Below are 16,771 nucleotides of genomic sequence, written 5' to 3'. Positions count from 1 at the left end.
GAAAGGGCCTGTAACGCTGACAGGTCAGGAGGTGGGTTATGTCCAGAGAGCTCCCCACCTCCTCCTGCTGTGTGCGAACAAGGGGAAGCAGCCCTCAGCAGAACACGCCCTGCACCACCACTTTGGCCTCCAGAGCAATGCTTAGTAAGTATCTGGCTTTCTAAGCTCCCAAGTTTGTGGTACTTTGTTCGCACAATCGGAACTGATGGAGACTCACTTCAGTCCTGAGATAAGGCCTGACTCACTCACTACGGCTCATGATGGGTGTTGGCTCACCAGGCCAGACAGTTACAAAGTGGAGATTATGTGGTCAGCTTGTGTATTCCTGGGCCCTGGCCAGGCCTGGCACAGAGTAACTCTAAATGACTATCACAGAAGTGACTGTTGGGTGGCTGAATGGGCAACCTGTTAAGAGGTGATCAGGATTTCAGCTGCACTCAGAGACCTTACCTCACTTTTTAAAGAGGATAATCCATGGAGCAGGATGCCTAAGGACCATGCTAGCGAGTGAGGCTCATGAACATGTGTTGTACTGACAACAGATAGGAATCAGACAGGGTCAGGTGACAGGGTGCCCTGTTGGCAGTCCTGCAGCGCCTCGAGCCTCTGATATGGGTCAACTCTGGGCCATTCTTGACTCATCCCTCCCAAGGTCAGGCATTTACATTGCCCTCTCGCCTCATTCCTCATCACTCCCTTCACACTTAGTCCTGAACATAGACCCTGAGACCCTTCCAGGTTATTCTCAGACATTCTACCGCTTTCCCTCCTCTTCTGCTCCTACATCCAATTGAGACTACCTGGTACTCAGTTATCTACCTGTCACCTGCTCGCCCCTCCAGGGCACAGACTGGAGGGGCTTCTAATCAGAGAGGAGCCCAGATGTCTTAGGAGTGTTCTATTGAAATGAAGAAACACCAAGACCACAGCAACTCTTATAAAGGAAAGCGTTTAATTGGGGTTTGCTTCCACTTTTAGGGGTTTAGTTCACTATCAGCATGGTGGCACACAGGCAGACATGATGCTGGAGAAGGAGCTGAGAGTTATGCATCTGGATCCGAAGAACAGGAAGAGAGAGCCAAATGAGGCCGGCTTGGGCTTTTCAAATCTCAAAGCCCAGCCCCACTGTGACATACTTCCTCCAACAAGGCCACGCCTCCTAATCCTTTCTAATAGTGCCACTCCCTAAGCATTTAAATCTATGAGCCTGTTGGGGCCATTCTTATTCAAACTACCACACCAGGGATGCCTGGTGTGAGAGCTAGCTCCTCATCTGTCCCCAACTCTCTTACCCCAGGCAGACTAGCTTCTCCTCATAAGCCTCAATAGCCTCCATGGTACGTTACCAGTGCTCTGCTCACACCTCCAAGGTAGATTTGTACTCCCAGAAAATTCTATATGACTCAGCAGCCCTTCCCTGGGGGCTGTGCCAGGTCTTGACAAGGAACATGAGGTAAAATGCCCCCTGCCCGGTCATGTGCAGAGCCACACAGCCTCTGCCTGCCATGGCAAATAGCTTGAGGGGAGAAAGAAAGCTCCTCCACACCCTTCAGACCCAGCCATGCCCTTTCCCCACTCCCAGTGGGGAAATGCTTGCAGTTTCACTAGTCCCGGGGCTGTCTTCTGGCTAGAACTCCTCACCGTCCTGGGGCAAGAGCAACTTCTAGCCTCATCACCGAATCCCCCAGCCCCCGAAGCTCCATGACCTGCTTCTTCCTCTGCAAGCTTAGCCTTGGCCATATGGCACTTAGAGGGCTGCTGACAGGACCTCTGCACTGGAACAGATGGGCCTACGCTTGCAGGATGCACAGAGGAAAGGTCAGGGCACGGCTGGGGTAGGCAGAAAGGTGAGGTTTGGGTGACTGGGCTAAGTTGCTGCATGGTCCCAGCTCCTGGGCCTGAGGGCCCAGGAGATAAGTTCTCAGGGAGGTGTGTGTGGATGTGTGTGTTGGGGGGTTGGTGTTACATACAGGGCTGTTCTCCCTGTCTCCTTCATGACTGTGCTCACTCCATTCTTGCCCACCTGCCTGAGAGAGGCTGAAGCCAGCACAAGTGGCAAAAACAAGCAGGCAGTAAAGACCTGGCACCTCCATTCCTAGCTGACCAGGGCCCAGTCACTCATCCCTTCCACATCAGAATGCCTCTTCTCAGTTTTTGCGCCATACACCAGCTGGACAGGAGATCTTAGCGTAGCCCAAGAGGCTGCTCAGGACTGAGTAACCAGGATCAGGCTCAGTGTATAGCCAGGGTCAGGGATCACACGTGCTCAGGTCACACTCAAGTGTCTGCCTGTGAGTTCTCCATGTGTAGGGATGAGTCCAGACCATCTGTGAGCTACCTGTGCTGCCCCATCAGGGCTCATGATCTCCTTGGATCACAGATGCCACACGGTACTTGGGCCTTGCTTGTCAGTATCTCTGGGGCCCAGTGTTCCACAGGCTGACGCAGTGTCTCCAGATACATCACCCAACATGCTGCCAGATGGCACAGGGCACCCAGCTTCCTGGGAGCCTCAGTCACCAGAGAGATGTATTCTGATGGGCAGGTACCCATTTATGTTGATGGGGCCCTGGTCAACTTTGATCATTTCCGGTGTGACTGGAGGTCTTCCAGACTCCAGGCTGGTGTACCTGACCACCACCCTCCTGGTGTGGCTCAGTCTTGCTCCTCCCCACTGGTGAGGGAAGACACCAAGCCTGCACAAGAGGAGAGTGAGCACATTCTCATTCCACTATCAACACCCTCCGAAGAGCTTATTAGAAATTAATATTTAATTCTCTTCTGTGGATTTAGCTTAATTATTCAATTTATTATTGCAATTACTGAGAAGCACCCGGAAGCAAAATTGCTTGCTTTGAACAGAGGAGAGAGCTGGGGAGGGAGTGATCTTGTGGAGTACATCCCAATTTTCAGAACATTCATTTTGCAGCCTTCACCTCAGGGATTCCTCCTTGTGTCCCTCTGAAGTCTCTGTTGCTGCAGTTTAAAAAAAAAATTAAAAAAAAAACAAAAAACTTTTCCCTCTGTCAGAAAACACTAATGATAATCTTGCTTCCTGAGTGTTTCTTCCTTGCATCTATGGGGGGGGGGGGAGTCCTGAAGACAGGGCCCTATCTCTCCCTTTTGCACCAGTCTTAAATTACCCAGAGAAACAAAACAGGGAGAGTGAGGAAGAAGATGGTAGAGGAAGGAGGGGCCGGGACTTGGGGTACAAGGCAGGACCTCTGAGCTGTGTCTTCATCTCCTTGCTCTGAGGAAGGAGCAGTCTCAATTTACAGATTGTGACACCAGTGCTCTGCAGAGATCAACAAAGTGGCCCTGTCACCTAGGTGGCTGCGGCTGAGCCCAGAGCCACCACCCAGCACAGAGGAGATCTGCCCTGGTCTTGGTGCTAGGGCCCTATCCCAGATCCTCTCACTTATTTCCTGCTTGATCATTTCCTGGAGGAGCGCTGAGGTCATGGAGTAGGCACAAACAGGTTGGGTGGCCTTGGGAACTGAGACCATGCCAAGAAGAGGAAAGCAGTGCTACTTTCCTTCCCATCTTCCCCATTTGGCTTCAAGGGCATCAAGCAGTTTAACTGTAAGACATCCTCCAGGTCACCCCAAATGTATGGTGTCCAAAACAGACAGTCCATGGCTGCTATGTGGTTGGGTGCTGTCCCAACTGTATGCTGACTGAGAATTGGACCTAGGGGCAGGTATAGCTGCTACCTGGTCTGAGGATTCAGAGTAGAAAATAGAATAATGAGGAGGACAGAGTTTAGGATAGGGGTGGTTCAGCTTTCAGGCCCAGGACTTGGTAATCGGCAGAGGGATTGGGGTCTACTTCTGGATAGGGATGCAGGTCACTGGCCAGGCTTGGACAGTTCCCAGAGGTGTAAGAAGCAAAGTAAAGGTCAAGACCAGTCTGGGAGGAAAGGTGCACTTATATCCAACTACAGCCCCCAGGTTCTATGCCTCACCCACCAGGGCTTCACCAATACCCTACAGCTCTGAGCAGGACAGGCTTGGGAGGATGCTGCCAGTTCCACTGCTTAGAGCACCTCCAAGCCTGGTTCACCCATCCTTTACCCTCATCCCTTCTGGGTACCCACTCACCCAGCAAGGGTGCTCTCAGTTGACAAGTTCCCCAGCCTGTTGCTAGCTCATCCCAGCCCACATGCACAATAGCCTCTTCTCCTGAACACAGCCCATATAATGCCCCTCAATATCCACCCAGTGCTTACTCCATGGCATCTCCGTGCCTTTGCTTGGGCCGGTTCCTCCACAGAGAGCCCACATTCACCTCTCAGCACCGAAGAAGCCTGCAGCCTCTCTTGTGTCATGTGGGAACAAGGGACAGACAAACATGGTTCTCTTCTCCATCATGGAGCTGGTGCCAGAAACAGACAGGTGGGCTATGTCAGTGAATAGCAGGGCAGCTACAGACACAGTGGACAGAATTGCAGAGCTAGCTGCCTTTGCTGAGGGCAGCCTCCTGTCAGCAGGTACCACTGGTGTGAGGGCTCCCTCCCAAGGGTCAGAGTTACTGCAAAGGGGCCCATGTTTCCTCTTTACCAATGAAGAACTCGAGGTTCGCCTAGAGGAAGCCACAAGGTTACAGATCTTCCAGGCTCAGCAATGCCCAGTCTCCCACATGCTTCTGCCCTCATGTACAAACTTTCTGGTCGGGGCAAGAGCTCTGAGAAGTGAGCATGGGACCCAGGTATCACCCTGGGCCCAGCGCTGGCCCACAGAAGCTGGCTTCAAAGATGGGGATTACCTGGCCAAGGAGAACAGGCTATTACTTACATAGCAGTGTGGCCCAACGCAGTTGCTTGGCTGCACACTGAAACCCTGGAGTGGTCTGGCGCCTGCAAGCCATGGTCTTTAAGCTAGACACTTAACATTCAAGCCACAGTGTCCCTGACAGCCCCGTGGCAGAGGGCCCCACAAGGCTGAGATGGAGGTTCCGGCATTCCACACAGAGACCAGCCTGGGTGCTGTCCTGTCTCTGTAAACCACCCAACTCCTGAGCAAGCCCTTCAGCTCCATTCAGAGCAGCTTCTCTGGCTGATGAGGAAGACCTTCTGAACACACCATGGCACAGAATTCCGGCTGCAGTGGCTGACCCATGACCTAAGCAGTGACAAGCTCAGGTCCCTAATTGAAAGTAGACATCAAGACCCGTACACCAGGGGGATCAGGCAGGTAGATGAGCATGGATCTCCCAGCTTCAGGTGCATAACCATGTGTGTGCAGGTATGTGTACACACAGTAGCATGTGAGGCCTATGGAGACCAAGACTCCTATTGCAGGCTTCTCAACTAGAAATCGATGGCCGTGGGGTCGATACTTCACGGCTTTCAGAAAACATTAAAAACATGATTTGCTATGCACCTCAATTTAGCCCTTTACATTTTTTTTTCTTTTTTTGTGCTTGTGAAAAATACTTCATTGATCACTGCCCGGATACTGTAATTTTCTATTTATTGTAGCCCAGCCTTGCAACTCCCACAGGGAGACAGGGGCCTGTAGATGGAGTGGCTCACCCCACACCCATCACTCCCACCACACGCTCAGAGGCCTTCCATGGGTTGAGCCAGGCCAGTGCTTCATTGTCAGGCTCCTGTCTCTGGGTCCTGTACCGCATAGGTATTGCAGGCTATCAAAAGGGCTATGTGAACAGAAGTCCTGAGGGCGAGGAACCCTCACACGAGGCTCACATCCCACTACTCATATGCAGTTTAAATTGCAACATGATCAGGATAGCTTAACAAAAGAGCATCTTAAGGGTTGTACCCAGAATTATGTGCGGGCAGGCGTTCGTGTGTGTGTGTGTGTGTGTGTGTGTGTGTGTGTGTGTGTGCGCGCGCGCGCGCATGTGTATTTAGAAACCATTCTGGACTGGACCTGGAGCCAAGTCCAAAGGGTAAGAATCAGGAGACTGATGAAGATGTCTGAGCTGAAGTTAACAGTGGCTGCACGACACCCAGCTTCCTCCCTCAAGCTGAGGCTCTTGGTCATAACCCTTATTAGCACCTTGGGTCTTTGTTAAAGCAGAAGATGGTGCCTTGGACTCCACAGGCATAGTTGATTCTTAAATCAAGCCAAGATAGGCAGAGTTTGCAGTCAGAAGTCTGGAAAACACCAAACACAGCCCTCACCTACGTTCTTGTTTGTGTCACTGAGCCTTAGGTCGTTATGGGCCTAACAGTTCTCTGGCCAAAGCCATTAGGCTGTACTACCAGGGTGGATTCAGATAGGCTGACCTAGGGGACCGGAAGCTGCCCGAGGAACACATGCTTCATTTATATCCAGAACGGGGCATGCAACTCCCAGACAGACCAGGGTAGTGTCCAGGGGCCACAGGAATACCCAGATAAGGTTCTGAGAGAATCTGGTACTTTGTAGCCAGGTCACAAGGGATGGGAACCAGACAGAAGAGGAGAGACCCTCTAGCACGCAGGTGTACACAGCACCTGAGGTAGAGGTGAGGAGTTTAGCACGGGAGAAGGTCATGGTCAGAGGGCATCAGTGGAAGCTGGAGGGTGGATGAACATGGGATGTAGGGCAGGAAGACCTCTGAGTGCCGAAGAGCAATGAACTGGATCGAGCAGGTCATGGAAGGGAGGATCAACGGGGATGGAGTCACACAAGGTTGGACTTCCAGAGCATTGGAGAGCTGATGTGTGAAGGAAGTGGAATCGAGAAGTCAAGGACAGGTTTTCCAGGCTGCCCATTGGGGTCAGGAGATGGATAGTTATGGAGAGTAGATGAAGTCCTTTCAAGGACCCCAATGCCTCAGTCTCGTGAAGCTGGGAAAGCTTTCTTGTCTTTCATGTCCAGATGTGGACAGTGTGTGCAGAAATGTTGACCACTGTTTCCTCCCCACAGATGTTGATAGCACGAGACTGCTTCCCTACAGAATCCCCACTGCTGAGATGAACTAAACCTGCCTCTTTGTTCATTATAACCTTACTTCTATGCATTATAACCTTACTTCTTCATTCAACTCTATACAATAAACCTGCCTCCTCGATTTAGATGTGTAAAATAAACACACTCAGTTCTGAGCTGTTGTTACTGGTCTCCATCAGAGTGCATGGCCCACCCAATCCCAGCTTTTCTGGCCAGTGTGTCCTTCCTTCTTAATCTCCACATTGATCCAGTCAGGTTAATCCCTAAAGCCACACAGGCCATGGCAGATACTGAAGCAGCCCACTCATCCCTCTACACATCATCTATCCATTCATGTACCCATTCACCCATGCATCATGTACCAATCCAACTATATCCATTTGCTCACCCACCCACTCATCCACATACTTACCCGCCCATTCATGTAACCATCCATCTACTCAGCACCCATCCATCTATGCACCAGTTCATTCATCTACTCACCAGATATCACCCACGGACTCACACTTACCCCCATTCATGCAGGAATCCATCCGTCTAGCCGCTCACCTACCTACCTTTCACATGTACACACGCATACTCCAGTTCATATATCCATTCACTTACCTATGCATTCATCCACCTAAAATCTACCTACACACATGCCCACTTACTCTTCAATTAATTTAGTCATCCATTAATCCTGAATTTAACCATCCATCGCCATCTCTCCATTCATTCATCCATCTACTTCTCTATCCATTCACTCTGCCCATGCTCCTCTCTATCCTCTCATCTACCCACTGCCTGTCTTCTGTCTACAGGACTCCATATGTGGCAACTACTAAAACAGCCTGGAGGAGATGGGCAGACATTTAGCTATGGAGACAGGGGAGTTGGGAAGTCCTCTTAGGGAGGATGGGTCTGAACTGGAGTTGGAAGTGGCATCCACAATGAACCTGGGAGAAAAAGCAATGACCATCTTCACACTGTGTCAGTGTCATTGCACCTGATCTCCTGCCCCCACGTCAGTCCTGCTTATATTCTAACTGCAACCATGTCTACCTGTGCTCCACGGCCAGACACTGGAGCTCAGAGTGGCAGGATCTATGTGCAGATGTCACAGCAAGTGTGAGGCAGAGCTGTCAAGGACTCTCTATCCCTGGATGATGTGAAGGCGTGCTGGTTCAGACAGGGCACCTTCAAGTGGCGATACGGGACAGGAAGCACATCAGACAGTCTTGGGTGAGATCCCAACTGGGCTGATGGACGAACCCTGAGTCCCAGCCCTCTTGAAGTCTCTTAGGAGCAGACTCCATAACAGTACCCAGGATGGTGCCCACACCCAGAGGGGTATCTTGGCTCCATGCTGCTGGCTCACTGGCCTTGATACAATAAGCAGTGCAGCACCTTTTCTCAGACATTGGCTAAGCATCTGTGGGAGGAGGGTCCTGTCACATCACATTGGCAGATGAATTGATGACTTAGAGGTGAAGTGGTCCAAATCACCACCTGGGGAATTATAGAGCCAGACTGTACCAGGAGCCTGGCAACCTCGTTTTATTTCTGTTGCTGTGATAAAAACACCTTAACCAAAAGCCACTTAGGGGAGAAAGGCTTTATATAGTTTAAAATTCCAGGTTGAAATCCAGCACAATGGAGGTAACAGTGGTGGAACATGAGCTAGCTTGTCACATTCATAGTCAAGAGCAGAGAGAAATAGATGCATGCCTGTTTGCCTGTGCTCAGCTCCATACTCCCCTCACAGTTCAGGACCCCCTGCCTAGGGAATGAGGAGCCAAGAGCGGGCTGAGTCTTCCTATATCAGGTAACTTAAGACAATGCTCCATAGGAATGCCCACATGCCAACCCAATCTAGACAATCCTATGTGTTTCCAGCTTGTGGCAAGTTGACAACCAAAGCCATAGTACCAGGCAACAGGGCCAGAACCTGGCTTCTTGCCCCTTACAGAGAGATGGTACAGTTAAGCTGGATATACCCAGAGGGTTACACGGACCATGCCAATATTGGAGGGAGGCACTGCACAGCTCTCCTAGCTGCTCGGGGTTACCCCTTAGCATCCTGCCTGTCATCACCGCTCCTCTCTGTGACCTTGAGTGTGTGCACTTCTGGGCTCTGAAGAACCAGTGCTCAGAAACTGGAAGGAATATATCCATTGCAACTTGTCGTCTCTATGGCCAGCTCCAAAGTTCAGGCAAGTAGCTGCCTTGCTCTAGATTCAAGCTCTTTGTCCGCTGGCCAGTGTGTATGTGTATGCCACATCTTGCCTAGTTTGGCACGTTCCACCTTCCTGGAAAGTTAGCCAGCAAGGGCTTCAGTCTGTCACCTATACCCTTCTGTTCTGTGTCTGCACTGACTTCCCACCTCAGTGGGCTTCACAAGGGTAGGGGAAGGTGTTCCATAGGAGGCCAGGGGAGAGATCCTAAACCACAGGGCCCCAGGCTGGAGCTGAAAATGTGCTGCAGAGTAGAAGAGCACAGCTACACTCCTGTAGCATCCTGTGCCATGCCCAGCCCGCCCCACAGCCTCTTCTCCAGCCTATCCACAGACACTGGAGCCTTTTTCACCAACTTCAAGGGAAGGGGCGGGCTCCGTGGTGACAGCAGCACCCAGGGGTGCCAGATGCACAGGCTGGAACATATGGCAGAGGAGCAGAGGCAGGCCTTTGATGTGAGCTCTGCAGGCCCCACCTCACTGCACCCGCCACTCTGGCCCCTACAGCCATCACAGCAGGATGGCAGTTACCCACCAGGAGGATCTGAACTCCCACAGCTGACCTATGCCCATACCAACGCCTCCCACTGCTAGACCAGATTGACTGGGGCACCACGTCCTGTTCCTCACTCCACCCACCCACACCCTGCAGACCAGAGACCACAGCTCTGCCACACAGCTGTGTGACAGGCCGCTATTTTCAGCTCCCTGCTGGAAAGGTACAAACCATGTCCTTAACTTCAATGGAGCTGAAAAAGGCTTGCTTCAGAGGGGTGATACACAAGGTCTAGCCACACCTGGGGAGACAATGCAAGGGACTGAGGACCAGGTATGGCTTTCATGGGATTAAGTCTATGAAGGAATGGAAGAAGCCCCTGAGCCTGGCACGGGAGTTGCTGGGGGAAAGCTAAGCCCTCAGAGCCAAGGAAAGCCCACAGCATGAGACTCATTTGCTGGAGATGTTGCTTTGTCCACTCACCTCATGTCCTAGAGACTTCCCTGTGGTCACACTGCTGCCCGCCCAGCACAAGTCCTCAGGGAAACCATGCAAGTTCTGTTCAGACACACAGGCCCCAGCTTTGGCCACACTGTGTTGGGAGCCGTGAGTGGATGCTTCACCTAGCTGACCACCTTCATGACATAGCCCACATCATATCCATCCCTGATAAACCAATATCAAGGCCCAGTACATGCCTCAGTGGCATCAGATGGCCCAGCACACTATAAACTGCCTGTTGACCAGCAGGGACTCCAAAGAATCAGTCCTAGGAGGGGACAAGGCAGAAGCGAAGCTGAGCATGGAGTCACCTCTGGTCTGTGGACTAGAGAAGCCCAAGTATGGATTAAGGATTTTCACTGCATCCCAAACTGAGCCAGAGGCCAGTCATGTTTCTGAGTGAGGCAATTTTTGAAAGCACAGGAGGGAGCATCTAGAGTTCTTAGGGGGACAGAAGTAGGTATTCCATACTAGAAGGCATCAGAAACTGTCTTCAGCCATCACCACCCCTGGAAGAAAGGGGCTCCTAGCACCTTGAGTGTCCAGTCTCTCTCCAGGTATGAACCCCTGGAGCCTATGGTTAATTACTCCTAGATGACAGGTTGTGGGAGGGGCTAAGGGTGCCAGCAGCAGGGATCCAATTAGCCTCAATTACGCTCTTGATTGGGAACAATTAGTATCAACTATGGAGTCAGGAGTTCCCTAGCTGGATAGTGCTCTATCTGGGATAGAGACCATCCTAGAGACACCGGATTGCTTCTGACCACCTCCAAGAAGAGGAGATCCCCCACCTTGTCTGCTCCTTAACCCCTATCATTACCGGGGAGATTGTCAGGACCTTGGGAAAGCATGGTCAAGGACTTGGAGGGGACATGAGGGAGCCTTCGAGGGCATGGTTAGGGCTTCGGGGGGGCATGGTCAGGGCTTTGGGGGAGACTGTTAGGGCCAGCGCCTGCATCCTCCTGCCTTACTCCTTACTGGAAGGTTCCTGCTCAGATTTCAAAGCCCTCTCTCTCTACAGCCCTGCTCTGAGTTGTGGAATGATTGGCTTCCACAGCTAGACTGCTTTCTACACAGATTTCTGCAGCTCCCCTCCAGCTCACTTCCTCCCTTATGAGACTGTGGAAGAAGGAAATGTGGTTTTCCCAGGGAGCTCTTGTAGGGAGGATGAGCCCAGCTTCAGGGCATGGGTGGAGAGGGACTCCCTCACCAGCCCCACCAGAGGTTGGCCCAGCCCTGCCTACTGTTGGGACAGGCCCCCAGACCTCAGCAGACTCCTGTCAGTTGAGGAAGGACAGATGCAGGGCTGTTATCAAGGCCCACCTTCTTAGTCCCTGTCCAGCAATGTATAGGTCTAGGCTGTACAGGAAACAGCCAAGCCTGGCAAGAACCAACAAGCAGCCATATTGTGTAGGCAGTTAACCCTCACAAGCGAACCCCTCCCCACCACCACCTCAAAGAGCCTGGTGCCAGCTCTAGCACAGCGGGCAGCTGAGCCCTGCGTAGTGGAAGCACATCCACAACACAAGAGAGGAAACAGCGAAAAAAAAGAAACTCAAGAAGCAAAGGACTTAAAGATGCAGTAACACAGGGATGGAGGGAGGTTATAACATGCACAGCCTGGGGAAGGCATTTTGGGAGTGGGCCTGAACCAAGAGTTGACTAGAACCAAGGCCTCCCACCTGCAGGTACACCTGCTCCATCCAGAGTCTCAACAGCTGGTCTCCATGGTCCAGGATGGGACACACCTTAAAGAAGACTCTGCAAAGCACCCCAAGCTGGGGCCAGATGGTAACATGGGTGCTGGACTCTAGATGCTGGCCAATGCCCTCCTGAGAGCCAAGTGGCCCCTTTGCCCACTGTCCCCATCCAGCTTCCCATGCCCCCAGAAGCTGTTTCCCTGTGCAAATGTATTCAGATCACATGACGCGCCAATGCCTTTGGATCACATGACACGACAGGAACATCTATTTATATAAATGTAGACTCCATTTCAAAAGAATTATTCAAAATCAGAGCCATTTGGATGAATGGATGTGGAACGAATTGTTTCTTAAGTAGTCACGTCAAAAAAATGCCCCAAATGCCCCTATTTCTAAGTGGATTTCCAACACTGTAATTACCAAGATGGGCATGTCCTGAGGGAACATTGTAGAACAGGAACATGGGCCTTGGAATCAGTATCCCAAGGATCAGGGCTCTCAGCAACATTGAGGACAGGTTGGGTGGCTTTTCTTGGAATCAGGAGTTCGGGTGCTGGGGACAGGGACACTGGAGGTAAGAGCAGAACAGAACTGCCTGATTGACAGCCACAAGTGGCAACTTACTTTTTCCCAGGGACCTTGGCAGAGGTGAGCTAGGACGAGGAACTCTACCCAGCATGGCTGTGGCTCCAGAGTAGGGAGAAGGTGCAGGTGAGTAAAGTCTGGAAGGTGGCTGGTACCTCATAGATCTCCGGGACGTGGTGCTGTTGCTGACCCTGCCAGGCAAAACTCAGATCCTCAGAGTCAGGGTTGGGGTGGACCTTGTTTCTCATCCCACTGCAATTCTCAGAGTTCACTGACACCCACCTTTGCCAGGCAGACTGTCTCCTTTTCCCAACATGCACCTCCAGCCCTGTCCCAGGGCCTTTGCATGTGCGGCATAATCTATCCTAGCCCCATTTTTCACCCCATGGAAGCCCTTGGCATCCCCCAATGGAGTGATGCATCCCTACACAGAACTTTCCATCTCTCCCTGAGGACCCACTCCCCTCCCTCTTTGATCTGAGCCAGTCTCCTCCCCAAGGCCATGACTTCCAGTAGGCAGAATGAGGCGTACCCAGGACACACTCCACACAGTATGGAACTGGCCAAGGCTTGGCACAGGGTGAATTAGTTATGGCAATCATACACAACCAAGCTCCCTGCCTGGCAAAAAGAGGCCACAGCTGAGTGTGTTGCTGTCCAACCAGAAGTTAGGTTGACAGGTAAGAGCTGGAGCTCCAAGGTGTAAACCTCCAGACAGTAGGAGAGAGAACCATTTGCTGGCACGGCTGTTGTTACTCCAGAAGTGCTCTCTCTCTCTCTCTCTCTCTCTCTCTCTCTCTCTCTCTCTCTCTCTCTGCAGGTGAGAGAGGCTATGGAATTTCCTTTTCACTTAGCTTCTGTTTTGCACAATAAGCTCTGTAATGAAGGCAGAAATCCTAATAGGAGCCTTCTAAAGGGCTCATCCAGTGCACTTCAGCCAAGAGGTGCCTCAGGGCATAGCCCCAAGGCAAGCTCAAAGAGGACGCTGAGAGCAGAGAGGCTGGTGGGGCAGATAAGCCTGTCTGAACGCAGTGGGCACAGGTAGGGGCTGGAGAAACTTCAGGGAACCTGGTCTAAGATGGTACTCTCCCCCGCCCCCAGGGGGCCTGCCAGCCTGCCCTGGACACCTAACATCATCCCTGTGCTGTTTTTTCTGCCTGCCCTCTACACCTTGAACCACTCAGACCTGAGAAAGCAGCTTTCTTTGTGCCTGTGACTAATGTCCTAAGCTGCTGAGCGTTTCTCCAGACCTCCTCATGCTGGAGGCCCAAGAATACATATATGAATGAATGAATGAATGAATGAATGAATGAATGAACAAATGAATGAAGTCGCCCTGAGATACCAGTCTTCTCTGTCATAAGGTCCTCACACATGTGACCTGGGTTCTATCTCCCCAGACCATCACCACCTTCTCCTCTCCCGACAAAGCTGCCCCCTTCTGCATGTCTGTGCCCAGCCTGTCTCATAGTCGAGCTAGAAAATACAATGACAAATGAGACATCCTGAGGACAGGAGTTGGCACCGACCAACTGTGGTTAGTTAGCATCACCTGCCCAGTGCACCTGCCTCCTGAGCTGCTTGCAGAACTCATCATAGGTGTAGTGGGCACATCTGCCTCAGCCAGCATTCTCTGTTGACCTTCTCCACTTCTCTACCTGTGCCCAGCGCCATGCCTTCTCTGCCCTTCACCTGCTCACCCATACTTGAATCCCCCTGGTATCTCCTCTGGGCCCTGCTAGGCCCCCTGCTCATCGGCCATAAAAGAACCAGGATCAGACCTCTGCAAATCACCCTTCACAGGTGCCACAACACCCAAAAAACAACAACAAAACCCTATGCTCACCAGTGGGGCAGGAAGAGGCTCCTCCAGGAATGCTACACAAAAGGGAAAGAGGAAGGAAGGAGTGGGAAAGAGGTAAAGGCCTGTGGGTGCTATGGGCTCAGGAAAAGTGGACATAAGGCAGAACAGAGCCTGGATTTTAAGGTCCCCTTATGCCTCTGCAGCAGCCCACTGACTCTGTTTGGCAGCCCACCTTGCATCTTCTCCAGAGCAGCATGGCAAAGGCAGTAGTGCTGAGACTTTTCTAGAGGAGCCACTTGGGGTAAAGTTGAGACAGAGGCAGCTGGGATGTCACAGTGTAATGCACAAGAGCTGGGAAGCTCCCAGCCCTACGGAAGCTAAGGCAAGGAGATCACATGTTTGAAGCATGTCTGAGCAACTTGGTGAAAGTGCTGGGGGTGTGGTTCAATAACAGAACACTTGTGTAGGATGCCTGAGACCATAGGTTTGATCCCCAGGATCCTCCAATCAACAGCAATAATGTTGATGTGAGCTGGCATGCTTAGGTTCATGCATTCATGGCCTTGGTGAAACAGCAAGAGAAGAGATTAATGTGTGCAAGTAGGTCTTAAAACACAGCAAGAAGTAACCGAAATCTTAAAGACTTGTTCAGCTCAAAAGACCTAAAAAATAAATATCTCAGTGAAACTGGATTCCATCTTGACCTGACAAAGAATTACTGGAACAATCAGGAGACTTGAGCTGGGCCTATGAGGGCCTGACTAGAGTCAGACTCCTGTTGGGAGCCTCTGTGGAGTGTTCTGTTGTTTACCATCAGCAGTCCTACAGAGGAGGAAGTCTTTGCATGGGAGCCTGGCCAGAGGGGCCAGCCTGCTAGTATCTGAGAGCTTTTCAAAGTACAAACCTCTAATTCAAGCCCTAATTGTGTGTGTGTGTCTGTGTGTGTGTGTGTGTGTGTGTGTGTGTAAAGCACATTTCAGAGCAGATTAACAAATTGAGAGAAACCAACTCCATAAATCAATAATGGATGGAACTTGCCAAACATCAAATTTTTATAATTTGGCAGTTTCCAATGGACATATCGAAGGCAGAGAGACAGCTGAAGACAGAAAATGAAAGATAACACTAATCAGAAAAGCCTGATAGAGTCCCATTAACAGAAGGCAAGATGGACTTTAAAACAATGGCACCATGTGGGACAGGAAAGACCTCTCCATCTCAATGGGAGGTTGCAACTCACCAATGCTCAACTTGTATACAACCTATAAAAGCACTATAAAATATATAGAGCAAACATTCACAGGACTGCAGGGAGAGATTTTCAAATCCACTCTCCATTTTTTGTCAGGCCAAGCAGACCAAACAAGGGCAGAGTTGCAGAGATTGGAACAAAAATGCAAAGCAGTAGGATTTAATGCGCACCAATACTTTCCATGAATCAATTAAGGAATGTATGTTTCTCTCAAGTACATTTACAGAAATGGAAAGTTCTAGGCCATAAGGCAAGTCTTACAGTTTCAAAGAATCCTTATCATAGCAAAGAAATTCTCTGAACAAAATGAATCTGTTAGAACATGACAAAAAGAATAAATTAAAAATCCCCATGCATTTAGAAATTTCATAATTTACTTCTTAATTAAAATAGATCAGAGAAAATCATGACAGATAATAACATACTGAGCAATAATGAAAATACTGTATATTTTCACAACTTGAAAGATGCAACAAAAACAGATTTTGGAGAAGAAATTATAAACACAATTATTTTCTAAAAAAAAAAAAAAAAACCAGCAAGGTTTGAGTCAGGTGTGGTAGTACACGCCTGTCATCCCAACACTTGGAAGGGGGTAGGCAGGAGGATCAAGAGTTCAAGCTCATCTTCAGCTACATACCAAATTTGATGATGGCCTAAGATACAAGAGACTCTGTCTCAAATCCTTTTCCCACCCAAAAGAAATAAAAGTTCATATGCTAAGCAGCCAACTTTAGAAATCAGACGCTAAAACTACAGAGCACACCCAAAGACAGGAAGAGAAGAGACAGACTTGTCAGAGCCAACAAAACAATCACCACAAGCATGAAAGGAAGCAAAGCCCAAGCTGAGTCCTTAGAAACACAGAAATGACAAAGTGTGGGGAAGCAGACAAGAAAAAAGTAACTGGATATAAACAGGATTCCAAGTTTGGGGGTTGGGGGAGGCGAAGTTCCAGAAAGAACAGACCCATATGTGCTGAGATAGAAACCCAGACACAATGGGCTTGCCCAGGAAGTACGTCTTGTCAAAACCAGTTCAACAGGAAAACTAGGATAGGGGCTAGAGGGATAGTTCTGTCAGTTAAGTGACTGCTGTATACACGGAGGGTCTGAGTTCAGATCCACAGCCCTACATTAAAACACAAACAGGTGAACAAAATCGCCAGGCACAGTTGTGTGCATCTGTAACAGTACTGGCAAGAGCAGAGAGAAAGGAGGATCCTTGGAGTCCCCTGGCCAGCTGGACTACCTAGGCAGATTGATGCGCTCAATGTTCAGTGAGATACTGCCTTAAAAAAGGTGCTGGAGAGA

The 16,771-nt window shown here is 50.4% G+C and overlaps 1 protein-coding gene across 1 annotated transcript in view; it reads right to left on the bottom strand.

Annotated features, from left to right (window-relative positions):
- Positions 1-962: 962 nt before the first annotated feature.
- Tsnare1 (t-SNARE domain containing 1) overlaps positions 963-16,771 on the bottom strand; it is an 88,061-nt gene continuing 72,252 nt past the window's right edge. Inside the window, 3 exon segments of the mRNA XM_060390505.1 lie at positions 963-2,976; positions 4,229-4,374; positions 12,442-12,593. The gene's annotated coding sequence lies outside the window, so the exon portion shown is untranslated.

The sequence above is a fragment of the Meriones unguiculatus genome, chromosome 8 (genome assembly GCF_030254825.1).
Source record: "Meriones unguiculatus strain TT.TT164.6M chromosome 8, Bangor_MerUng_6.1, whole genome shotgun sequence".
Classification (NCBI taxonomy): Eukaryota; Metazoa; Chordata; class Mammalia; order Rodentia; family Muridae; genus Meriones; species Meriones unguiculatus.
This window is presented reverse-complemented; position numbering and strand designations above follow the sequence as displayed.